The 25,902-nt window shown below is 41.1% G+C and overlaps 2 pseudogenes across 2 annotated transcripts; one reads left to right on the plus strand and one right to left on the minus strand.

The window, feature by feature from the left end:
* Positions 1-293: 293 nt before the first annotated feature.
* LOC145551332 (NACHT, LRR and PYD domains-containing protein 3-like) lies at positions 294-22,790 on the minus strand (annotated as a pseudogene). Its single transcript, XR_014087139.1, has 10 exons — positions 22,647-22,790; positions 20,051-20,156; positions 19,900-19,974; positions 18,670-19,663; positions 18,343-18,564; positions 12,973-14,725; positions 11,029-11,214; positions 9,918-10,091; positions 9,254-9,404; positions 294-405 (listed from the first exon to the last, which is right to left on the minus strand). The product of XR_014087139.1 is annotated as an NACHT, LRR and PYD domains-containing protein 3-like (transcript).
* A 1,335-nt stretch (positions 22,791-24,125) lies between these two features.
* LOC145551333 (uncharacterized) lies at positions 24,126-24,967 on the plus strand (annotated as a pseudogene). The gene is made up of 2 exons (XR_014087140.1): positions 24,126-24,359; positions 24,434-24,967. The product of XR_014087140.1 is annotated as an uncharacterized LOC145551333 (transcript).
* The last annotated feature ends 935 nt before the right edge of the window (positions 24,968-25,902 follow it).

The raw sequence follows: 25,902 nt of genomic DNA on the forward strand, positions 1-25,902 counted from the left end.
AAAAAGACAGGAAAATTATTTGTTTCTTGTCTTGAAATGTTAAATGTACATTAAATGATCTGCAGCTGCTTTAAATACACTTTGAAACCACGACAACGCATGTATATCTATCTAGTTATCGGATTCTAAACAATTTCATGACTTATTCTCGTCATAACTTGTTGCGTCTGCTGAACTGACAACTCCGCTGCCGGTCGATCTCCTCCTCGTACTGGACGATGGTTTTTTCCAGCTGGGTGAAGATTTCTTCAGCAGCAGCAGTTAGTCTCTCTCTGATAAACTCTCTCAGAGGCTCAACGGAACACATTGTTGCTGCGCAGACTCACAACACACCTGGACACGGCCTGAGACACACGAGCTAACGAAGCTAACCGGAAGCGGTAAAATGCAGCCTGCTGCTGCCACCTGCTGGACAGAAGTGAAGCTCAAACATGTGAACGTCAGAATAAATAATAATATAGGTATTATCTAATAATACCTGCTGGTTAAATGCTTGTGGTCTCACCAGCTCAAGCGGTTCGAGTCTCACGCAAAAGGCTGGAAGTTGTTTTTCCTGCAGCTGCATGAGAACCAAACTGTCTCTGGGGTCAAACTCTCAGCCTGCAGAGCTTTCAGTCCAAACAGTGACCGTCTAATATGCTCTGTTCTGGTCACAATATATGAAGAAATCTGATTCAGCGATTTCACCCAGCAGTGCTTGATATATAAAGAAACTAAATATTTATATAGCACTACATTTAGTTATTTCTTTAAACAAACTACTATTTATCTCCTTACACAAATCAGAGTTTATAGTTTCTCATGGTTTTTGCTAAATTAAGGGCCTTTTGTGCTACAGCAGAAATATTTAAAACTATTTTACTTTTAGCTCATGATGAGAAAAAACATCAACCATCAAACCCACAACATCTACTGGTGTTTATCTGCAGCAGTCTGGTCATCACACACACACACACACACACACACACACACACACACACACACACACACACACACACACACACACACACACACACACACACACACACACACACACACTCTGCTGGGTCATTCAGAGACCATGAGAGCCTGAGTGACCAAAGCATAGATAATAACTACATAGAATGAATCCTGTAAATTTCTTCATGTACCGATAAATAATTCACACAGATCAGGTCAGACTGACTTTAGTGTAGAAACAAGCAAACACCTCCAGGTTTCTGACACATGAGGAAATATTAAAAGGTATTTAATAAAGAAAAGTGTATTCAGGCCATCGGCGCCACCTGCAGTCAGGTGTAGCAACAGGCTCACAGAAAAGACGTTTTATCTCAGTTTCATCTGATTGTCATGAACAGCAGATCCACAGTTCAGACGCTCCGTTCGCTGCTTCTGGCTTCAATATGAATATTTGATAAGGAGTCAAATGAACAGCTGCTGGTTCAATCAATAACTAATGAAAACAAACACAGAGCTCTGACCATGAAGAGACGTCAGGACGTTTCCTGAAGCTTCTTGTGTCCTTTGAAAACTGTTCTTTCATTCAGATTAAGAGACAAAACTATTTCATCTGGAATCAAAAACATTTGGTCTTGGCTGTTTAAACAAAAGGTCAAAGTTCAGTTTTGAAGACAGTTACAATGAACTCAAACAAAACTAGAAACAAAAACAATCTGGGCCCAAACAAAATCAAAAACTTCTCTCCTCCCTCTCAGAAAATGGATTTTCCCAATGAGGCTGATTGAAAACACCAGGTCCTCGTCAGCGCTGCTCATGGGCGAGTTTCCATGGCAACACATGACCCGGTGACCTCAGAGAGATGAGAAGGTGATTAAAACAAGTAAATAAATCAAGTTACTTCCCCAAACACCAGATACATTCACTAAATAAGTGATAAAAGTAACAGAAACAGCAGCTGTTGGGGAGGGTCAATCCCTCACAGGCAGTTCTCTGTAGATGGAAACGGTGAACGAGGCTACAGGTTCAAATTGAACCTACTGTCTCTGTTTTCTGTTTGCTTTGTGTGATTCTGCTGGGGGACAATAAAGACATTTCTACTATTTTCTATTCTGTCTTTTATTTTGAAAACCTTGTTTTAAAGCTTCCACAAAGCGGGAATGTTCTCCTGACTGGTTTCTGATCAGTTTTACTCATAAAGTCCAGAAATAAAGACCCTGAGCTGTAAACTGTCCCTGCTCCGTCCCCCAGCAGAACCCGACCGGTACCGCCCCTCTAGTGCAGCTGCCCCTTTGCGTTGCATACAGTGCATACACACTGGAAGATGCTCTGAAGGTCGGACTTGGTGTGACTGGAGTTTCTTTAGCTTTGGGAGTCGACTCGTGATCATAGCTTTGCTAATCTGGAAGACTAACTAACCAGTCACCCAGTCACTGATGGTGAGAATCTGTTCTGAATGATCTGGACACATTTTAGGTTCTTAAACTGTTTTAGTTTCATCCTGATGATGGAAACAACAAATATCTGATTTTTATTGCTCTATTTGTTACACCTGCTTTAGGAGTGATCAATCATAGCTGTGATAATAAAAATGAAGGACATGAAATATTAAACATTTATTTCATCTTGTTTTAATTGTAAGGAGTGACTGTGGCTCTTTCTAAGTCAACTTAACTCCCATTAAAAATCTAAACCTGTTGCCACTACTGCACCTACCTGTTTTAACCTGCAGGGGGAGCATAACCCCATCAGTAAGGTGGACAGCAATTTGAGCATTTTAGTGATTTTCTAACCTAAACAACCGTCTACATGTTACTCAGTCATAAGCTGAGAGATAAGATGCACTATTACCTGTACAAGGTCTTTGGATCTTAAAGCTTCATTAAACGCTGCGCAGGAGTGGAATAAGTTCAGCCTGAAAGTATTTATAAAATCCTCCTGGGACCCGTCTGCTCCAGGACATTTATTATTTTAAGCTTTAATATAACAGACTTAATCTCTTCTGCTGCTCAAGACTTTAACATCAACACCCTCAATGTCTGTCATTATTATTTCTTGTTTTTATTATCATATTTTAGTATTTGTCATTGAGTTAACATCCCTATGCATGTTCATGTTATTTGTTTGAAATAAAGTTATATTTTAAAAACTTTACCTTAGTTCCACTTTGCTCGACATTTTAAATATAAAAGTATAAAAATCAAGAATAAAGAATTATTTTGTAAATATGTGTAACTTTTATATTTTTACAGTACATATTCAAATTCACTTCAAAAATAATTTATTGATCCCAAATTAAATGTTTTAATCATTGATTGAAATTCTTCATAGTCTCTGTAGATGGTGATGCTGTTGGCAGCAGGAAAGATTCTCATGTAGCAGTCTGTGTTGCAGTGAATTTGAAGACGCCTCTGACTGAAGACACTCTGATGAAGAGGATGCTAACGGTTGTCATAGCAACAGCATTGGCGTTGATTTAGTCTCCTGTTAATATATACAGGCCATCTTACAGCCTGGTTCCATTTGTTTACCAGTAATAATTTTAGTCATATTAAAACTCTTATTCAGACAAAGAAAAGCTTAAATATCAGAGACAAAATAATCTTTTGTTTATCTCAGTGCATTGATGTAGTTTAAAACCTGTGATGTGCGTCTCCTTGGAAACCTCTGCAGAATATTACTGCAGCTGGATTTATTTGCTAGAGTGAAAATCAAACACTGTACTGTGTGTTTGTTGGTATTAATGGAAAAACATCCATTCATTACGCCGGAGTCAGTCACTGATGTGGTTTTAATTCTTTCCTGTACAGCAGAGCCTCACAGCCCAGAGGGATGAAATACATTAGGTCTCAGTCAAACATGCAGACAAATCCAGTGTTGATTTTAGCTTCTTCACAGCGTTTATCACCATCACTATCATTCAAGGTGTCGACTAATTATTGCTGCTGTCAGCAAAACGCCATAGAAATGAACCTGTTTAGGACCAAACCACCTTAAGGATAGAAAATAGATGTTAAGCACTGGAGAAAAAGTGATTTGCAGCATCTTGTCCTGTGAGGTTATGAACACATGGTGGGAATACTGACAAACTGATGTGAGGAACGGAGAGAAAAGGAGGAATAGAGTTAGTGTAGGTGTTGTGGTTGACACCAGCTCAGTGGAACATGCTTTCCCACAGATTCACAGATCCAGGTCATGACCCCATCCGTGTTCCTCATTTCAGTGTCTGTCTGTCGCTGTTCAGCCACGTTAGGTTTTCTGGTGGAACGAAACGGCCCAGATGCTTTAGGGAGCCTTTACATGAGGCACATAATCAATATTCATCAAGAGAAAAAATGAGCTTTTTATGACAGAAATAAAAAACTGGAAGCAAAAAGTACGAGTAATAACATTATTATCTTTATCATTAGCATCCGATGCCTCAAGAAAGCATTATGTAGTGTTTTATACTTAGAGGGGCTCTATTATGCTAAATTCACATTTTGTACTTGTGTTTGGGTTTCACTGCTTCTAAAAACGCCCGTTACCTAGCAACCCTACCATAGCCCAACCCCGTTACCCAACAACCCTGCCAGAGCCCTGCCCCGTTACCTAGCAACCCTACCAGAGCCCAGCCCCGTTACCTAGCAACCCTACCAGAGCCCAGCCCCGTTACCTAGCAACCCTGCCAGAGCTCAGCCCCGTTACCTAGCAACCCTACCAGAGCCCAGCCCCGTTACCTAGCAACCTACCAGAGCCAGCCCGTTCCGAGACCCTGCTGGAGCCCAGCCCCGTTACCGAGCAACCCTACCAGAGCCCAGCCCATTACCTAGCAACCTTCCAGAGCCCAGCCCGTTACCTAGCAACCCAAGCTGAACTACAGCACATTTGGTCAGCTGGATTTATGCACTGTACAATGGCTGCTGGAAAAGACAAGTGTTTTGTTGTTGACTTACCGTCAGGAAACCACTTGCTGCGTTCTTGTTGGTTGTGAAGTAGGTTCCACTTCTACTATTCAAGGATGTACAGTTGTACTATTGCACATCTGTTTGCAGCCATTTTCATTTTCGAGTGTAAACGTTGAGCCGGGGAGCGTGGCTAGGTGCAGCACATTTGGATTTAAAGTGGCAAGTGGCCATAAAACGACTCTTACTGAAAGAAGCTCAAATAGGTAGAAGAAAAGAAAATGTCTCTAAAAGCCCTTTGGTCTGAGCGTGTCTGGATTTTATGTGTCAGATTAGATGGTGAGAGTCTGTGGATATCATCAGTTTTATTTTAGTTATTGATTTAGCTTTGAATTCAGTTTGGTCTTTGACTAGGCCATTTTAACACATGAATGTTCTTTGAGTTAAACAATTCCTCTATAGTTCTGACTGCACATTTAGGCTGTTGAACCATTTTCATACGTGTAGATCATGAAAGTATAACTTATCTTCCAAGACTGGAAAACTATTTCTGTTTTGATGAATTTTGCTTTAAAGCTTGGTAAAATGTAGTATTTTAAATCCATGCATCACTTACAGCATCTGCAACTGGGGATATCAGAGCTCTGAGCCAGTTTAGATGAAAATATCCTACCCTGGGTAACTTTGAGAGTCAAAGTCTGGAAAACATTTAAACTAAAACATTTATTGTTAATAACTTCAACCAGCTGAGATCAGGACCTCAAGCAGGTAGAACCACCTAAAGAACAATTAATACAATTAAAAAGTCAATGAAGCTTTTAAAAATATTAAACTGTAGTAAACAGAAGATTATTTTACATTTTTGTTTTTGCCAGACTCGCTCTCTAAAGCCCTCATGTGGTCACACATAGTAACTACACACTAAAATCCTTCAAACTTATGTAGAAGAATATAATTATATTAATAGTTAAAAGTTATGTTAATTCACATTAAGATATGTTTTACTGAAAAGGAATGTATTATGTCGAATGTGCGGGTCAATCTGACCCAGTAAGTTGTTGTGCAAGGAATTCCTGGCAAGTGTCCTTTCATTATGTCGGAGCTGAAATATTATTGAGTTGTTATTGCAGAAGATTTTGGTGTGTCTCTTTTCCTTCCATTGTGCGTTGCACGCAAATGGAACGAAAACAGAACATGGAAAGGATGTCTGTTTGAACAGATAAGAACTAACAATCTGACTAATGGTCCTCTGAAGGAGCAGATTTAACTTCCACGAGGTCAAACCCAGAATTCTTGGAACTTCCAACACACTCAATGTAAAACAGAGCCAGAAGCAAGATTCAGAACGCCATTGGTCAGACGGTTTCCAATACACAATAGCAGACTGAAACGGTATAAATGCTCGAAGCCAGAAGCAAAAGACAAGACATTTTGGATTCTGAGACGATGAAAATGAGATGATGAAAATGTAATGTGTGATGCCGCAGATGTGCATTAAATGTCTTCCTGGTTGCCAGTGAGCCGGAGAAAATGGAGTTGTGTATCGTCTCTTAATTCATGAGTTTATCACCTTTGAATTCCTCCATAAAGTGGTGACCCCGACGTGATTCCTTATTGTATTGTCACAGTTTTGTTCAATTCTGATTGACGTTGTTCCTTCACTGAGTGATAGTGGGAGGAATGTTGAGATGGTAATAATATGACATGGACAATATGTTAAATGTATATGGAAGGTCCTCATGCGCAGGTCACATGTGAGTTATTAATGGGACTTTAGAATCCAATAAGGAGCATCAAGGATTCTCCATACAAGTAATGAAGACCTTTAATTGGAACATGTTGTACTATAAGATACTGCTCAGTTTTCCTGTCTTCTCAGGGCAACCAGAGTGACTGGCGGTTCAGGGACCCTCTGTGTGTTGGACTCAGAGACTCATGGACATGGGAATGTGATGGGACCCTGAACCTGGACAGTGAGAAGGCAGAGTAATAAAATCAAGGAAACATCAACCCGGAACAACAATTTGCTTCTGCGACCGAGGACAGGAACTGTACTACACAACGCTGCACTGCATCGCTGCAGAGAAGTCAAGCTTACTACTACTCGTATCAAACCAAGCCGATTGTCCTAGGATGGTGTTTGAGTAGAAATCATTGTGGGTACCATGGTCATTGATTTCACTGGTGCCTGAGGGTGGTTGCCTGGAGGGCCATAGGATAATGTTTCCCCTCGGATGAAAGGATTGTCAGAGAGGGTTTTTCGATCCTATACCAATGGAACCTATGACCATGGGAAGCAATGCACTACAGATTAACTAGAAAATAAGTGTACTTATTTAGGGGGGAATGTAGAAGAATATAATTATATTAATAGTTAAAAGTTATGTTAATTCACATTAAGATATGTTTTACTGAAAAGGAATTCAGTAAGATTGAATGATGAATCGGTTTAATGATAAAATCACGACCGATTATCAGTGAACTGAAGGACAGACTCCATTGTTCAGCATCAGAGTTTAGATCTGCAGCTGCTGATAATCAGTTTGTGTTTAAAACGAGCTGCTGCTTAAACCTGTTAGCATCGTTAGCTCCGCTCAGAGTCTCTGCCGGCTGACAGAGAAACCATTACAGTGAACCCAGGAGAAGAATCTGCCTTCATTTATATCACTGGGAACCAGTTAACCTGCTAGTCTGAAGCTGGTAACCAGTTAGCCTGGAAACCAGTTAACCTGCTAGTCTGAAGCTGGAAACCAGTTAACCTGCTAGTCTGAAGCTGGAAACCAGTTAACCTGCTAGTCTGAAGCTGGAAACCAGTTACCTGCGCTGAGCGGAACCAGTTAGCCTGCTACTCTGAAGCTGGATACTAGTTAACCTGCTAGTCTGAAGCTGGGAACCAGTTAACCTGCTAGTCTGAAGCTGGGAACCAGTTAACCTGCTAGTCTGAAGCTGGGAACCAGTTAGCTCGTGTATTTTATTTAAATATCTTGGTCTAAACAATGAAAATAAACTGATGTCTAAATTAGAAGATTAAAGCTCAGATCAACTGAACAGGATGTTTCTGTTATTACTAAATAAACCTGTCAAAGTAAAAATGAAAACTTAAATATATTTTAATTTCTTTGTTGATCCAAATACAAAAAGCCAGACAGCATGAAGGATTAAAATAAAAGGTGCAGTTATTATATTTGTACAAAGATCATTATTAAAATCTTTATTAACCAAATAACACATATTAGGTTAGAAGAAATATAAAAATAACATAAACCAATCAGCACATTATCCCAGTGATTCTCTGAGGTCTGAATAAGTCAATAAAATCACAGTAAAGAGCCTGATGTGACACATCGAGTCCTAAAGTTCTCTAGAAAACTAAAACATGAAACATGGAGTTAAAAAGTAAAACACAAAAACAATCAGAGTTTCTGTGGGACATCCAGTTCTAAACTGGTTCAACTGGTTTCTGTGATGGAAGCTGAAGTTTCTCTGCAGTTTCCAGTAAAGCATCTTTTTATCTGTGGAGCTTTGAGGAACATTTTCCTGTCAGCAGAAGAAGAAGCAGCAGAGAAAAGAGGTTTGAATGTCTTTCCTGATTCAGAGCTGAACTGAAATGATTCCCATGTTTCCATCTCAGACCATTTCTGGTTCCAGGATGAAAATGAACCAGAGAGAAAAAAGATCAACTTTCCAGTTGAATCCAGTTCAGATCAAAACTCCATGAAGCCTCTAAATGGAGCCCAGTTTGAATCGGATCTTTACTGATCCAAAGAGACAAACAACATCAGACACAAATGACAGACATTTGGAGGTCAGAGGTCATCATCAGGATCCAGTCAGAGTCTCTTTAGACTCAAACTGCTGCAGCTTCAACCTCTGAGGATCAGCAGGACACAGAGACCGTTCTCTACTTTACAGAGATCTGATCCTGCAGAGAGAAGAAGGATCAGATCAGTGAGTGTTTCCAGCCTCTCTCCTGCAGCAGTCAGTGACGCAGCACATCCAGTAGACGGTTTCCAGGCTGCAGTCAGACTGATCTCAGAGCTGTGACCAAGATGAACCTGATCATTTGTTTCCTGTTGAACTGAGAGAACAAGCAGATCTGAGATCAGATCTGCTGCTGCCACAGTCTGATGAATGAGGACCACTGTCTCTAGACATGCTGGACGGCTGGACGCTGGAGTCCAGCTGGACGTCCTGGAGACATGGACACAGCAACAACACTCATCTTCACACCAACACAAACACAGGAACACAGCAAGCTGCTGCTGCTCTGATTGGCTGGTTGCTGTCTCTGTGTCCAATCAGGAAGCCTGAACCATTCTCCTCCCACTGAGAAGCTGCAGCTTTACTGGGAACACTGGAGCTTTGCTCTGATGCTAACTGGGTTTAGCTCAACATGCTGACAGCAGCTGGACTCACTACAAACATTTACTTACCGTAAAGTCTCTACAAAACGTTTCAGCTGCTGAACATCTGAATCCTTCAGGTTGTTTCTCCAGGTCCAGATATGTCAGACGGAGGCTGTTGGACTTCAGAGCTGAGGCCAGAAAATCACAGCTGATCTTTGACAACCTGCAGCTGATCAACCTGAATAAAGAATAAAAGATGAGCTGAAGCCAACAGGATGCAGGTGAACCAGTCCAACAGAACCAGTTAAAGATTCTCATGAATATTAAAGCCAACAAGCTGCTGCTTCAATAAAGACCTGCTGACTTCAGAACCAGAACCAGAACCTGGTACTGGGTCATGATGTGTTGGAGGATTTTAGTCAGTAAAATCATTCCAGGTTCTGATCAAAGTGTTGAAGCATCAATCATTGATTATTGATTTGTTCCTGTCAGATTCCAGGAATTCACTTTTCTAGACTGGGTTGAATGACCTTTGACCTCCTTCACCTGAGGGGGATTTCTACACACTGGGGGTCCGAATGCTGTCCTGTTCTGACCCGAGATCAGCAGGTCCAACTCAGAGGACTAAATTAAACTCTGGATCCAGGAACAAACTCAGAAAATATTATTAGATCAGAAGAAATGAACTTTGATTTATGATCAATTATAGATAATTATTCACTGAAATATCAATAATTATATAATTACAAACCACAATGTTTCCAGTCTGCAGCCTTCAGTCTGTAGAAAACCACAGAGCTCCTTCAGTCCAGAATCTTTCAGGTTGGTTCCGTCCAGGTCCAGTACTGTCAGATGGGTCGGGTTGGACTTCAGAGCTGAGAACAGAGACGTCCAGCTGGTCTCTGACAAACTGCAGAACTTCAATCTGAATAAAGAATAAAAGATGAGCTGAAGCAACAGGATGCAGTTAAAACTGAAACATGAACAAATAATAAAATGTAGAAAATTAATTTCCCTGAATGTAAAAGAAACTTGATGAACTGATTCTAACATCTGATCCAGTCAAACTGGGTTAAAGAGTCCAAACCAGCAGAACCAGAACATTTGATCAACAAAGAAACTCAAAGTTTTCTCTGAGCAGCAGCCTGGATGAGCTGAGCTATTTCTGCTGGTTCTGATCATCAGCTGGAGACCCGACTTGGTAACCGGATCAGAACCACTCAGTTTATCCATGAATGGCTTTGGGTTCTTCTTAAAGCTGCTGAAATCAATGGAGGCCATTATTTCCTCAGGAGACGAGACCTGATGAAGCTTCATCACAGAGACGAGGCTCCAACCGACTGAAGAGGACGGTTCCTCTCTGACCCGGCCCAACAGAACCACAGCTTCAGGACAGAGGGAGGAACCTGCTGCTGCAAACCTCACTGTCATTCAGCTCATCTAGATTTGCTTTTCTACAATCAGTCACTTCTTAGATGTTTCATTAATGGTGATCTGAACTGGTCAGTGTTTGTGGCTCGACTGGAGGATCAACATTTCATTCTGGATGTAAAGATGAGAATCAGAAATAAAACCATCTGAATCTTTACCAACCAAACTGAAACATCTCCATCATTAATTCACTTCATTTGGATTATTTTACTCAGTTTGTTCATCAGTCAGAAACATTTTAAAAACTGAGAAACAAAGTTCAATAATCTCAAAGTCTGAAATGAGAAAATAATTCATTTATAAGGTTAAATGTTTTAGACATTTTAATCTGACATTTAAACATGTTGGTTTAAAATATTACAATAACATTAATTAAACTAAGAACTAAAGTATCAATGAATGATTTTATTGTATAAATAGAGAAAACAAACCTCAGATTCTCCACTTTACTGACTGAACTCTCCAGGATCTCAGACAGATTCTTCACATCAGAATCTCCAGTTCCTCCATTGATTAGTTGGATCTGATTTATGTCCAGTTCAGTCAGATGTTGGTTGGACTTCAGAGCTGAAGCCAAAACTTCACATTCAGCCTCATAGATCAAACAGCCACCAAGTCTGTGATGAGAGAAGAAATAAATTCAGTTCTAATGAAATCAATCTGGATCATAAACAGGTAAAATATGATAACAGTGATGTCATCATGATGTCATCATCTGATCAACATCTGATCTTCAGTTTCCTGAGTTTGACCTGACAGAGAGTCTGTGCAGCTCCTGACTACAGTCCAGGTTCTGGTTCTGGTTCTGGTCCAGGCTTCATGTCCTCAGACCTTCAGCTCAGTCAGATGTTGAAGATCTTCTATCATCTGTGAAGGAAAGTTCAGTTTCTCTGCAGCATCAGAGCCTCAAAGGAGCTGCAGCAGCTGATGCAGAGGCTGACTGAGCTGGATGAAGGAAACTACTGGAGATGATGGAGAGGATGAGGAGCTGCTCACAGCTCTGACTTGGACTAGACCGTTTGGCTCCTGGAGATCTTCCACCAAGCAGGAAGTGAGTTATAAATGAAGTGAGCAGAGCAGGAAGTCCAGCCTGCTGTGGACCTCTGGCCTCTCTGGGTTTGTTTAGCCCATATCTGCTGCTGCAGCATCTAGAATCCTCCTCATCATTAATAATAGTAGCATATTCTATAGAAACGTGGCTCCCAGCAGCAGATGATTAAATGCTGCCACAGAGGAAACTGGGAGCAGACCAGACACATGATGCTCCCAGTTGTGTCTCCGTCATCTGCTGGATTTGATGCTTTAACAAAGTAGAAAGTGGACAGTCGTCAACCTGCTTCAGCTAAAAGCTGCAGATTGTTCTGGTCGTCCTGCAGAGCAGCAGCAAAACCGGTCCTGCTGCTCCTTCAGGTCTGGACCGTCCTCTGTTGGTCTGAGAGGAACTGGGACAAACTGGTTGGACGAGGGACACGTGTCTCTGCAGTGGTCTGTCCATCGTCTCAGAGGAACAAAGGTTTGGATGTCAGAAGAAATTGTTGCTAAACTCCTAAAGAGCTGAAGAGCAAAACCCCTGGAGGAGACGGAGCGTTTGGGTCCAGCAGCATCTTCATGGTGAAGCAGTGAAAAGTCTCCAGGAACTAAAGAGGCTGGGATGTCTAAAGAGGTGAAGCTCATGTCTCTGCAGGTCTTCATGGAGGACAGCTAACAGCTTCAACAGAGGCTGCAGATGAAGAGCTGATGAGGAAAATGGCTCCAGCTCTGGAAGCAGATTCTCAGAGCTTTGGGAGGATCTGACAGAAACCAGGACTTTTTCTGGAACCAGACAACAATCACCACATTTTGGTCTCAAACTCAGAGGACACTAGTGGGAGGAGGAAGAGGTGAGGATGATGATGGAATGAGGAAGATCAACACTGTTCACAAAATTTATAATAATGCAATGGTTTATTTCAATGGTCCAACTTTCCATCAAACCTAAACAATTATTTTATTAAAACAGCAAAGATCCTAAAAGGTGAATTATGGAGCAGCAGCTCAATGAGTGAGGAGGAGTTTAAAGTTTAAAAAGTCTCTCTGGCTGATTGGATCTTAGAGAAAATAGACATTTTCTAGAGTTCAGGGTTTTCTATTCATTTCAACCTGAAAACTGATAAAAAGTTAAATATTTTTAAAATGATCAAAATGTCTAAAAACCAGAAGCTGCAGCTGTCCTGGATGAACTGAATGTTTAGATGTTTGAATGGCTGAAATCATCCAGAGGATGAAGAAAGAAGTTAAAGGCCAAAAACATCCAGAATCAACTTGAAGAAAGAAGAAGAAACAGGAGGACAATAGTGCTGTATCAGCTTTCACACAATGAAAACGTCTGGACTCACCGAGCCTTTCTGCAGTTCCTCACAGCTGGAAGAAGTCTCAGTCGTCCTTTATCTGATGTCTTGTACTTCTTCAGGTCCAACTTATCCAGAACCTCTGACATCTGCAGCATGAAGGCCAGAGCTGAACAGTCAGTCACTGACAGCTCCTTCCTTGAATCCAGCAGCCGTTGGATCTCCTGATAAAATGAGACGTCGTTCATCTCCACCAGACAGTAGAAGATGTTGATGCTTCTGTCAGGAGAGATTCTATCAGTGTTCATCTCCTTCAGGTTGGTGATGATGCCCTGGGTGGTTTCTGGACGGTTCTCTGTCTGACCCAGCAGATCCTTTAAGAGTCTCTGGTTTGATTCCACAGTGAGGCCATGTAGGAAGCGAACAAACAGGTCCAGGTGGCCATTTATACTGCTGAGGGATTTCACCATGACTTTCTTATGAACTCATCTAGAGATGTTTCTTTGTATTCTTCTCCCAGGAATGTCTGGATCACCTCTGACCTCCTGCTGGTAAAGCAGTGGAGCATGTAGACGGCAGCCAGAAACTCCTGGATGCTCAGATGAACAAAGGAGTAGACGGAGATGTTGTGCATTCCTCTCTCCTTTTTAAACATCTCAGTGAAAACTCCTGAGAACAATGCAGCATCTTTGATGTCAAAGCCACACTTATCAAGATCTTTGTCATAGAAGACCAGGTTTCCCTCCAGCAGCTGATCTAAAGCCAGATTACCTAGAGACTCAATCAGCTTCTTGTTCTCTGGACTCCAGATATTTTTTGTCTTTCGTCGTCCATAAATTTTTTCTCCTTGATTGTGAACTGAAGCAGCAGGAACTTGATATACATCTCAGTCAGGGTCTTGGGCAGCTCTCCTCCCTCTCTGGTCTCCATCACATCCTCCAGAACTTTAGCAGTGATCCAGCAGAAAACTGGGATGTGACACATGATGTGGAGACTTTTTGATTTCTGGATGTGGGAGATGATCCTGCTGGCCTGATTATCACCTCTGAATCTCCTCTTGAAGTACTCCTCCTTCTGGGGGTCAGTGAACCCTCTGACCTCTGTTACCATGCCAACGCACTCAGCAGGGATCTGATTGGCTGCTGCAGGTCGTGTGGTTATCCAGAGGAGAGCAGAGGGAAGCAGATTCCCCCAGATGAGGTTTGTCAGCAGAACATCCATGAGCTGGACTCTGTAGCATCAGTCAGGATCAGATTATTATCAAAGTTCAGTGGAAGTCTGCTCTCATCCAGACCATCCAAGATGAACAGAACCTGGAACTTTTTAAAGCTGCGGATTCCTGCGTCTTTAATATCTTCAAAGAAGTGATGAATCAGTTGCACTAAACTGAACTGTTTCTCTTTCAGCACATTCAGCTCTCTGAAAGTGAATGGAAATATAAACTGGATTTTCTGGTTGGTTCTGCCTTCAGCCCAGTCCAGAGTGAACTTCTGTGTTAACAGTGTTTTCCCAATGCCAGCCACTCCCATGGTCATCACTGTTCTGATTGGTTCATCACTTCCAGGTGGGGCTTTAAAGATGTCTTCTCTTCTGATTGTTTCTTGTTTCCTGGATGCTGTTTCAATCTGTCTGACCTCATGTTCCTGGTTGACCTCTGTAGTTAACCCCTCTGTTATGTGGAGCTCTGTGTAGATCTGGTTCAGAACCGTTTTATTTCCAGGTTCAGCAACGCCTTCAGAGAGACTCTGGAACTTCTTCTTCAGATGGTCTTTAAGCTCCTTTTGACACCAAACATCAAAATCTGAAAAAAAAAAACCCAATAAAGACCATTTCTGATATTCTAAGAAGGGTTTGTGCATGAACTGCTATGATGGAAAAATAATTACAGAAAACGAATTATTTTTTGGGGGCTGCACAGTGGCGCAGCTGGTAGAGCCATTGCCTTGCAGCAAGAAGGTTCTGGGTTCGATTCCCAGTCTTTCTGCATGGAGTTTGCATGTTCTCCCTGTGCATGGTGGGTTTTCTCCGGGTTCTCTGGTTTCCTCCCATAGTTCAAAAACATGACTGTCAGGTTAATTGGTCTCTCTAAATTGCCCCTATGTGTGAGTGTGTGTGCGTGCATGGTTGTTTGTCCTGCGTCTCTCTGTGTTGCCCTGCAACAGACTGGCGACTTGTCCAGGTGACCCTGCCTCTCGCCCAGAACGTTAACTGGAGAGGCACCAGCACCTCCTGACCCACTAAGGGACAAGGGTGTTAGAAAATGGATGGATAATTATTTTTCTACCAAGGTGTTTAAACCTGAAAGTAATTCCAATTTCAGTCAATGAGGAAATATAAAATTATAATTCTGATTTTCTGAATAAAACTCCCACTGAGGCGATGGATAAAAGAAAAAAGCAAATAAATAAACCAGGTTCTTTCTGCACAGACTTGATTAAATCAGTTTTGCTCATTAAAACTTTGATTGTTTTCTCTGGTTGAAGGTTTCAGTTAATCAAACATGTTTCCCACAGAGCGACCTCTGACCTCTGACCTTTTGTCAAAGTGTGTAATTTGAAATGTTATTCTTTTTTGCAGTGTGTGGTGGAAAATGACTGCAAGCTAACATCTGCTGATCATGTTATATGAAATGCTTGTGAACTCTCACCACAGTGAAGTTATTTGGGTTCCATGATCCAGGTTGGGACTTGTTTCCCACAGCTGCATGAGAACCAGACTGTCTCAGCCATTGTTTTGGATTCTTTATCCTGGTATAAACTCATGTGTGTCTCTGCCTGGCAGAGCTTTTCATCCACACCTGCTTCATCACTCATTGTCCTACAAGCTCTCTGAGTTCTGCACAGTTCACAAATAAACCTGATTGAGTGATTTCACCTGAACAGTGCTTGGTGATCATTTGTTCCACAACAGTGTCTGCAAGCTGGAAACAAAGAACCAAACTGGCCACTTTATTAGGTACACCTGTCCAGTTGTTAATGGTTGTAGGTTTTAGAAAGGCAGCAGGAGCTGAGATGAAATCTTGTTGTAGTCAAACACATGAAACCTTAGAGGCATTCACCATTAGATGCAATAATAGACTGAGAAACATTTATTTCAAATGTAAAAAAATTAAAAAGAGAAATTATTGTTGCCTGTTCAGTTTTGATAAAAACTAAATATTCATCATCATTTTCCATTTCTTTTATTTTACTTTAGCTCCAGTTGATGGATTTAGGCCCAGCTAATATATACACTGCTCAAAAACTAAAGAGAACACTTAAACAACACAATATAACTCCAAGTAAATCAAACTTCTGTGAAATCAACCTGTCCACTTAGGAAGCAACACTGATTGACCCTCGTCAATCAGTTATATTGTGTTGTTTAAGTGTTCCCTTTAGTTTTTTGAGCAGTGTATATCAGACAGGTTTACTACTGTTCACATTATGAAAATGTTTTTTGATTTTAATTATTATTGCTTTGTAATATAGTTTAACTGAATATTGCTCAAAATGTATTTATATAAGAGCCCAGATGAACATTATTATAAAGTTTATTTGATAGGGACAGACTCACATCAACATGGACAAACTGAATAAACATCATTCCTTGTTAGCATCATAGCAACAGCTGATTCGCAGCACTTGTCCCTAGATGGGCTTTTTAAAAAGTGACTCTAAAAATTGAAGTGATAATCAGTTAAAATAACTGTTCTGAAGTTTTTCATTAACAACAATACCGCTTTTGTCTTATGTGTAAACAATGGTGTCATCAGCATACAGTTGCAGATTGACTTCAGGACAAAATTTCAGGAAGACTATTAGCATACAAACTAAAAAGGACCAGACCTAAGATGGTTCCTTGTGGAATCCCTGTTACAGTTTTGCAGAAGACAGATTTACTGTTATTAATAACAACACATTGTTCACGATCTTCCAAATATGATTTAAACCAAGACAATGACCGTTCTGAGAAATTAAATGATGAAAGCCTTGAGATCCGTAAATTGTGATTCACCATATCAAAGGCCTTTTTCAAATCAAGAAAAAGTGCACCAGTAATTTGTGCCTTGTCAAGTGATTGTTTAACCTTTTCAAGCAGCAAACTTTCAGCGGTCTCTGTGGAATGTTGACGTCTGAAACCAAACTGAAGCGGATGCAGAAGATTGTTACTTTCTAAATGCAGTAGTAGTTGTTCCAGAATAATTTTCTCCAGCACTTTTGACATGACCGGAACCAGACTTATTGGCCTGTAGTTGATGATTTCATGTCGACTTCCTGATTTAAAAATCAGTTTCACCAAAGCTTTTTTCATGCATCGGGAAATTGCCCTGTTCTGATGGAAATGTTGACTATATGAGTTAAAGGTTCTACTAAAATGTTACTGTATTTTTGTAAAAACATAGCGTCTAAATTATACATATCCTTTGCGTGAGAATTATTTAAGCTGTTAATGGCTTTTTGAACATCAGAGTAATGAATTTCCTTAATCTCAAAGAAATCAGAACAGTTTTTGGTCGGTTTTGTACCGCGTGTTTCCATTGGAGCTGGCAGAAACTTTGGTGCCAAGTCTTTAACTAAAGAGAGGAAATAATCATTAAACATTGTCATTAGCTTAGCAGGATCAGTTATGGTTTTTCCTGCTATTGCTAGTTCATATTTATATTTAGTGCGTGCATTGGGATTCAGTGAACTGTTTAGTTGTTTCCAGATTGTCTTACCATTCCCTCCAGTTTCTGATAAGACATTTGTATAATATTTAGCTTTAGATTTGTACTTTTCTTTAACTACTCTGTTCCTCAAACTGTTAAAAAGCAGCCAATCTGTGGTCCTTTTATTTTAAGAAAATATTTTAAAGCATAGTCTCTCTTTTTCATTAACAGCCGAATGTCATCCGATACCCAAGGTATATGCATTTGTTGAGCTGGAAAACTATTAAACTGACAAAAGCAGTGATGGTCCAGCAACACCGATGTGTTAAGGCTGTAGATGGACGGTAGACAGTCGGAGAGATCATGTCATGCAGATCAGCAGCAGTTTATCATTTACTCCATGTTGGCGCTGCTGCATCACAGTGTGAATTTGGTAGCTGTCTGTGTGTTTCTGCAGGTTCTTCATCTGTAGCTGAATGTTACATTTTTATGTACTGGGTACAGGAATCAATACTGAAATGGGTTTTTATCTTGTGCATTGCTGCCATGTTTGTTTTTTTTTTACAATATTTTACAGTAAATATAAAGTTCCCAAAGTTTATATTTCATGAGCAGCAACCAGTCACCACAGGTGATGTTTAAATAAAAGCTGCTGAATCCAGAACGTCATTGAGCTCATGTGACTGTTTGATTAAGATTTTCTGTATTTGTTGGTTTCTCTTGTTTGATTTCAGTTGAATTCATTTTCACATGTAATCATGTTTTAATTGTTGTAGAAATCCTCTTACCCTGCAGACGGTCAGCCAGCTCCTCCTGCTTCATCTTCCTCAGGAAGTTCAGGGTGATCTTCATCACCGCCTCTCTGCTGCTCCTCTGCTCTTCATCCCACCCCTCATCACCTCCTCATCCTCACTCTGACCCTCTGAGCATTCTGGCTCATCTGGACTCAGAACCTTTTGGATCTTCTTCAGCTCGTTCTTCACGAATGTGACAATGTTTTCCTCCAGCAGCTGGAACAGAATGAGAAGATATCAGACTAGATCTGGACATCAGGTCCATGTTGGACAGACTGACAGTCCTCTGGTCTACAGACTGAACAGAACCAAAGTACAGACCATAAATATGGAGTCCAGCTGGGTTTGGTGCTGCTGGGCAGACGGATCAGTGGGAACCTCTGGGCTCTGCAGATCCTCTCTGTGGAGGAACCGGGACAAATGAACCAGAATCTGTCTGTCCACACAGAGACAAACTGAGATGATGCTTCTCTGCAGATTGGAGGCAGAATTAGCTCTGCATGGTTCTTTAGTTTTCTAAAGCTTAAAAACGGCAGCACAGGTTCCATCGGTGTTTAACTGAGATATTTTAGGATCTGTTTTCTGATGACTGGGACTGAAACGCTGAAAGAAGGACAGCAGCAAAAGTCTGTTTGGTTTAGGTTTAAATATCCAGAACAGAATAAAACATGATCCACCTTCTTTATGCACAAACAATTAAATTAGCTCTGATTTTAGAATTCAGACCAAAATTATTCATACCCTGGCAGATTTAATTAATAAAATCAGTCAATTTAAAAGGAAAAAAATTATGTAATTCATACTTTTCTCCATAATCAGAGAATTACAGGAATCAACTGTTTTAACCTTGGAGCTCCACTAATGTTTATCTCCTCCACAGATTCTCAACATTGTGTCAGCATTTCTTTAGATAAATCCCTAAAATGCTCCAACAGGAGGTTTCCACAGAGCTGGAATCTAAGATGGCAGCAGGTGGTGCAGCTCTCAGATCATTACATGTTTTCTCCCTGTTAATAAACTTTCACATCTTGTTCTGCAGCTGCAGAGTTTTCTAGGTTCCTCATGTCTCCCAAACGTTGCTAAAGACCCAGAAAGTCCCTAAAAACATTCAATCATGATGACTTTTTAAAATACAAAACAGAAAATCAAATGTGACCAGAACTGGTATATTTTATGATCATGTCAGTTGAACATTGAACAGAACCTTTGGACCCGGCTCTTTGCTGCTGGAGGCTGGTCTGATTTAAACTGAGCAATAATGTCCATAGATCTGTTGCTCTTCCATGACACACAGCTGGGCTCAGCTGCATGACTCCTGCAAATTAATGAAAAGGTCATATTAGAAATGGATTGGTGATAAAAAGCCTCCCTGGTTGTTAGCAGCACGACTGGATTGTTTTCCAATAATCACATTAATATATTTGTATAAAACCATCAAATTTCAGAGGAGAAATATTTCTTCAGGTGATAAAAGGCTGAATTTGTAAAGGTAATATTTGTTGGGCTCACATGAACACATTTTAAAAAATAACAAACTTAGATCCAGCTCACCTCTTTGAGTTGTTACTGCTGAAGGAAACACAGCTGGGTCCAGGTTCTGGTTCTGGTTCTGGTTCTGATGGCTTCCTGTGAATGGAGACAGTTTGGTGATTCCACTGCTGAACTTTGACCTTTCCTGCACAGGTAAAGGTCATGACCTCACCTGTGGTCCTGGTGTTCCCCACTAAGAGACATTTTAGAGGGAAGGACTGTGTCCTCTCCGTCCTCACACTGATCCTGCTGCCACTAGGCGGCGCTCCTCCACTCACCTGAAAACACAAATAAGTTTGAAACTTTAATTATTTTATATTCATGTTTCATTGAATTTATATTTATTTTCTAAATCAAGTTAGAATCAAATGTTGAAATGATTAATGATTTGTTGAATCAATGAATAGAGTGGAAAATAATTGATCATTTTGTGTTTTGAGGAATCTTAATGAATCTGAGACTTTGAGAGAAAAATGGCAGGAGACACTCGTCCACATGACCTGTTAGTAAAACAGCTGGAGAATAAAAACATGAAGCTCAATGATTGAGAACTAAAATAAAATCAAGTAAGAGTAGAAATACGTCATAGTAAAATTACTCAAGTAAAAGTAAAAGCAAAGCATAGAAAAGTATTTCTGAAAATACATTTTTCAAAGAAGTTACTCAAGCAAATAAAAACTAACTCTGACTGAAGTGGAGTTTTGAATAAGTGACATTTTTCCAGTGGTGGAGAAAGTACTCAAAAAATGTACTTAAGTAAAAGTACAAATACACAGACAAAAATGTACACAAGTAAAAGTAAAAGTACCACATTAACATTTTACTCAAGTAAAAAGAACTGGCTTTTAAAAATACTTAAGTATTAAAAGTAAAAGTACTTGCTGAATGGATTACCTAATCGCTAATATCATTAAGTGAACCAATCATATTTAATTTTAATACATTAGAAATGTGTCATTTTAATGAACAATGCCACAGATAAAGCATGTTTTTATTGTTTACTCTGTAACATAGTTTAGACTTAGATATGTGATTCTATGCATCATAATTTCAAGATGGAAACATCTTGTCTCCTGTCCTAACATAACATGAACTTCACTTTGTTGACACCAGTAGTGGCTTTTATTTGAAAGAAATCCAACTGGCAGGGGAGGACATGGAACCAAGGAGCCACGTAGCAGAGTTGTAGTCTAGACCACCGAACCTGAGACCAAATCAAGACCAGACCAGCGCCCGCCGCTACATGACACAATAAAATTAAGTGCACCTATCAAAATTGCTTCTCAAATTGATCTGAAAGATCCACATTCCCATAAAACACCTAGATATTAAATACTTAGAGCTGAAATAAATGTAACCATTATCAATTCAAACTCTTCTTCATTCTGTTTTGCTTTCATCTCTGTGCTACAATCCGCAGAGGTCTCCTGCTATCCCTAGAAAAATAACGCCCTGGGAGGTTGCCCATATTGCCCATGTCAGAAACCACAACTGTCTGCACCATTAAACACAGCAATTAACGGTAAACAACTGTAAACTATAAAGACTGTCCAAGATGCAATAAGCAAGAAGTAACCAAACAGAAGGAGGTGACTGTTCTCATCCTCCCTCCTGCTGCAACGTCTGCCACCATGACAGGAGACGAAAACAAAGAGCAATGAGCATGCTCTGTGTTCTTACGTTGTTGTTTTATTTATTCACCAATTAAATATATATTTATTTAATATGTTATAAATATATATATTTTTAATGAAATAAAATAATAGCTACTGCAGTGTAGCACGCAGAGCATCACAAGAACACAGAAAGTCTCTCAGTGAGGCTTCAGTCCTTTAGGATTTAGTAAAGATCCGTCCAGAAGAATCGGATCGTTCCTGAATGTTATATCACTATATTGCACTTTGGTCACAGCGTTGTCCCATATCTGCGACACCTCAGTCAACACCTCCACACAATAATTCAGCGCATGAGTGACAACTTTTTTTCATCGCAGATGCAACATTTGTGTCTCTGTACAGCTAGCTTAGCTAGCATCACGTCCACAGATCTTACCTTTCTTAAAGCTTTCCTTCCAAGTGACGCTAAAAGTTGGACAAAGTCCCACCGTGATTTTACATGTCGCCATATCTATGATTTATGCAGCTATTATATAACTGACATTAGACAGACATCTTCTCCCGCTCAGAGGAAACCACTGCGCATGTCTGGAGCTCCGCAGCGAGTAAAGGTGGAGCCGATGGGTGACAACAGACACTAAGTCACGTTATTGCTGGGATTTTACGGCGCCATCTTAAATCCCTGAACTTCACATTTTAACGGCAAAAAGAGCAACGAGACTTGGATGTAACGAGTAACGCGACAGTTTAGTAGAAATGTAGTGAAGTAGAAAGTACAGATACTTACTGTAAAATGTAGTGGAGTAAAAGTAGAAAGTATACATTATTAAATCTACTTAAGTACAGATACACGAAAAATATACTTAAGTATTTCTCTATGAAATGTTAAAATTGTCATCAAGGATTAATGTCACATTCTTTTACCTCAGCAGTATTTAGTATTTCATATAAATATCTATGGATCCTATGAACGTCTTGCAGCTCCAGGCCGCCCGTGTTTTCTGCTGCGGGCAGATTTTCATCGGTTCCTTCCAGTTTCGGCTGGGAATCTGTTACTGGGAACTATGGAGCGGAAGTTTCTGCTGATTCTGAACGCAACGACCCTTAAAACGATCTAAACCATCACAACGAAAGAAATGTTAAGTTTCTTACCCACAGATTGCGGCAAATCCAAACTGCGTCAAAATGAGGAAAGTGAAAATAAAACTCAGAGACGTTCAGGGACCAAAGAAAAAGTCAGAAGAAGTCAGACTCAATCTAAAATAGACGGGAAATACGGTATATTTAAAGAAATGATCCTATTTAAATGATTATATTTTCTCCCTCTAAATCAGAGGTTCCCAAACTGTGGGGCGCGCCCCCTAGAGGGGGCGCCGTGCCATTGCAGGGGGGGGGGGGGGGTGCGCGGGAAGCCGTCTGGATGAAAAAAAAAAAAACATGAACGCTGTATGTGCTGGGTTTTTACCTTAGAATGGCCAACTCTCTGTTATCCCTCTGTCAGTTTGATACAGTAGGGCTTCCACACTTCCCATATCTGTGTCCTCTGTCACTTTTATCAGCAGTTAATACTGTTTAATCCGGTGTTAACTTGTGGTAACCTGTTTTCCGAGCCGCCATTAAACGCAACATGAGCGCTACGACGCTCGCGCTGGGTTTCCACCTGTGCGGCAGTGAAGGAGACCTGCTGCTGCTGGGCGGAGCTGCACAGGTGTTAGAATCATGGCAGCAAACCAGCAAAACGCAAAGAACTTTTCACAGTTTTTCCCCAAACTAACAGACTGAGTTGAGTGAAGCTGCTGGATGCAGGTAAAGTTAGTTAAAAGATGACTAGCTAATACCAATACAGCACCTGAAGCTTAACAAGTAGCCTGTAGGCTACCGGTGTTGTTGTCTATGTCCAGCTACGTACAATCATTTTGTTTGTCCCCAAAAAGTTCCAGCTCAGCTTCACCATGTCGGTATTTAGTATTTAAATATTATTTAAATACTAAAATATTACATACTTCAATAGTATTTAATATTTAAATACTATTCAAGTATTTATTTCATAAAACAAAAATCACAAATACAAATAAAACAGGTCAGTGCATATCAAATCAATAAGTTTCACAAAAGATTAAATATCCTCGATGTCAGCAGAAACAACCACAGTAAACAGAAGTATTTTCCAAAGCTGTAGGTCATCATAGAGTTTACTTGTCCCAGTGTTGCAGGAGAGGAAACAGTTCCAGGATTTCTTGAAGTTCTTCATGTCATCATTTAGTTCGGCCAGCATTTGTTCATAAGACACTATTTCCAACATTAATTCCAACCAGCTCCTAATATTCGGAGCGATTGGAGACTTTCACAGTCTGAGGATTATTGTGGCAGCTGTGACCGTCGCCACCTGCATTACAGTATTTTGGTGTTTTGACATTATGCGTCACTGTTTGATCCCCTAATAAGCAGAGTCTTGGTGACATAGGTATCCCCACACTTATCCACTTCCCAATGTACCATAATGCTGTTTTCCAGAATGGGGAAATTCATTTACATTCCCAGATCGCGTGGATAAAGGTTCCCGGTTCAGTTTTGCATTTCCAACATAGGTCATTGGTGAGCAGACCCATTCTATGGAGCCTGGATGGGTGAAATAAAATCTATGTACCATCTTATAGTACGCTGACGGTTCCCTTCCTGCAGCGCGGCGACCTGCAGGCCGACGACTACGTGGCCTTCATGATGCAGGACGTCCTGCACCTGCTGACGGTGACGGACCTGCTGGGGAACATGAACCGCAGGCTGCTGCCCAGCGACCTGAAGACGTTCATGCAGGATCGCTACCGGAGCTTCTCCGACTACATTCTGGACCGGTTCAAGCTCAAAGTAAGGAGGTTTTCCTCCGGTTGGTGAAACACAGAGAGGTTCTGGTCCTGACCTTCTGCTTGCTGCTCTGCCAGGCGCCGCTGGACATCAGACCCATCCCGGCCTTGGAGCGGTACCTGCTGGACTACAGAACCATCATGGACAAGGAGAAGCGTGAGTCTGCTGCCCTGCTCCAGGCTCTGGATCTGGATGGCCAACAGCCTGGAGGAAAGCTACTGCAACGCCTACTTCGTCTGGAAGAAGGGCAACATGCACGGCGACCCGGAGAAGCACTACAAGGTTCTGCTCAACGAGAACCTGAAGACGCCCGACCAGATCAAACGGGCCAACCAGATCTTCAGGCTGCAGATGCAGAACGAGCAAAACTTCTTCGCCGCTTCGCTGGTGGAGTAGAGCGAAGTCTGGTCCCCGAACCGGAACCGGTTCCAGAAGCAGAGGGAACTCTCAACTCTGGTACCGGAACCGGTTTATCACAGTGGAGGTCCAGAAGATCCAGTCGGATCACGACAAACAGCAGCTTAACGTAGAAAGAATATTAAAGCAGTTCCAGCTGTTATGAAATGATAATCATCAATCTGAATAAATAAAGTCTGATTTCATTTCTCTGATTCCTGAAGTTTCACATCAGCGTCTACGGTGGCCTGGATGGACCAAGAGAACCACCATAAATACAGATTAGCATTAAACCAACTGATATTTTCTCAGATTTTCCTTAATGGTCAATGCAAATGATGGTCCGTCTAATTTTCAAGTCATGAACTTTACAGTATAAATGTAATTTTACTGAACAAAGCTCCCAATGACAGCTGTATTTTCTTCACCAATAAGAAACTCAAACTGTTCCCAGTTATTATGCACAGCAGATTTTCTAAACATCTTATGGATTATGAAGTCTTTGTTTGAATGTGCAGCATTACGGGGTCACAGGTTCCTGCTTCCACTGACCTGGTGAGTTTGTGGAAAGTTTCTGCTTTCATTTCTCTGCAGGAAGTCAGAAAACCTCCCAGAGCTGCTGGTTGATCTGAACTGCAGGTCCTCAGGTCTTCTGCTAGAGGAAACTCCAGAGGTCAGAGGTCACCACACCATGAGCTTCATGCCCTTAGCAGCCAATGACAGGTTTTCCTTGCAGTTTTTGAACCAGGAGAGAAAGTGATCAGTCAGAAAGTCCAGAAACTTTGCTGAGGTCATTTTCACACCTTCAGGGCCCTGAAGGGGCGACCAGCTCTCTCTGGCCCACAGCATGACTCCACCACCTCCTTGCTGATGTCCTAGTGGGGACGTGGTGGCCATCCACCACCCGTCCACCATCCGTCCATCTGGACCATCCAGGGTTGCACAGCAGCCAGCAGTGAACAGGTCTGTCTGAAAATGAACCTCCGTGTACGGCTGGGCCCACTGCCACCGTTCCTGCCAGTCAGCCTGGTTAGGGGAGGCCGGATGGTGGGTTCATGCACCGCGAGCCTCTGGAGATCCGACACCTGGAGGCTCCACCAGCAGCTTCTAGTGACTGTTTGCTGCTTTGTAAGGACTCTGCATTTGAATA

The sequence above is a fragment of the Poecilia reticulata genome, chromosome 4, assembly GCF_904066995.2.
Source record: "Poecilia reticulata chromosome 4, P_reticulata-male-v2, whole genome shotgun sequence".
NCBI lineage: Eukaryota > Metazoa > Chordata > Actinopteri > Cyprinodontiformes > Poeciliidae > Poecilia > Poecilia reticulata.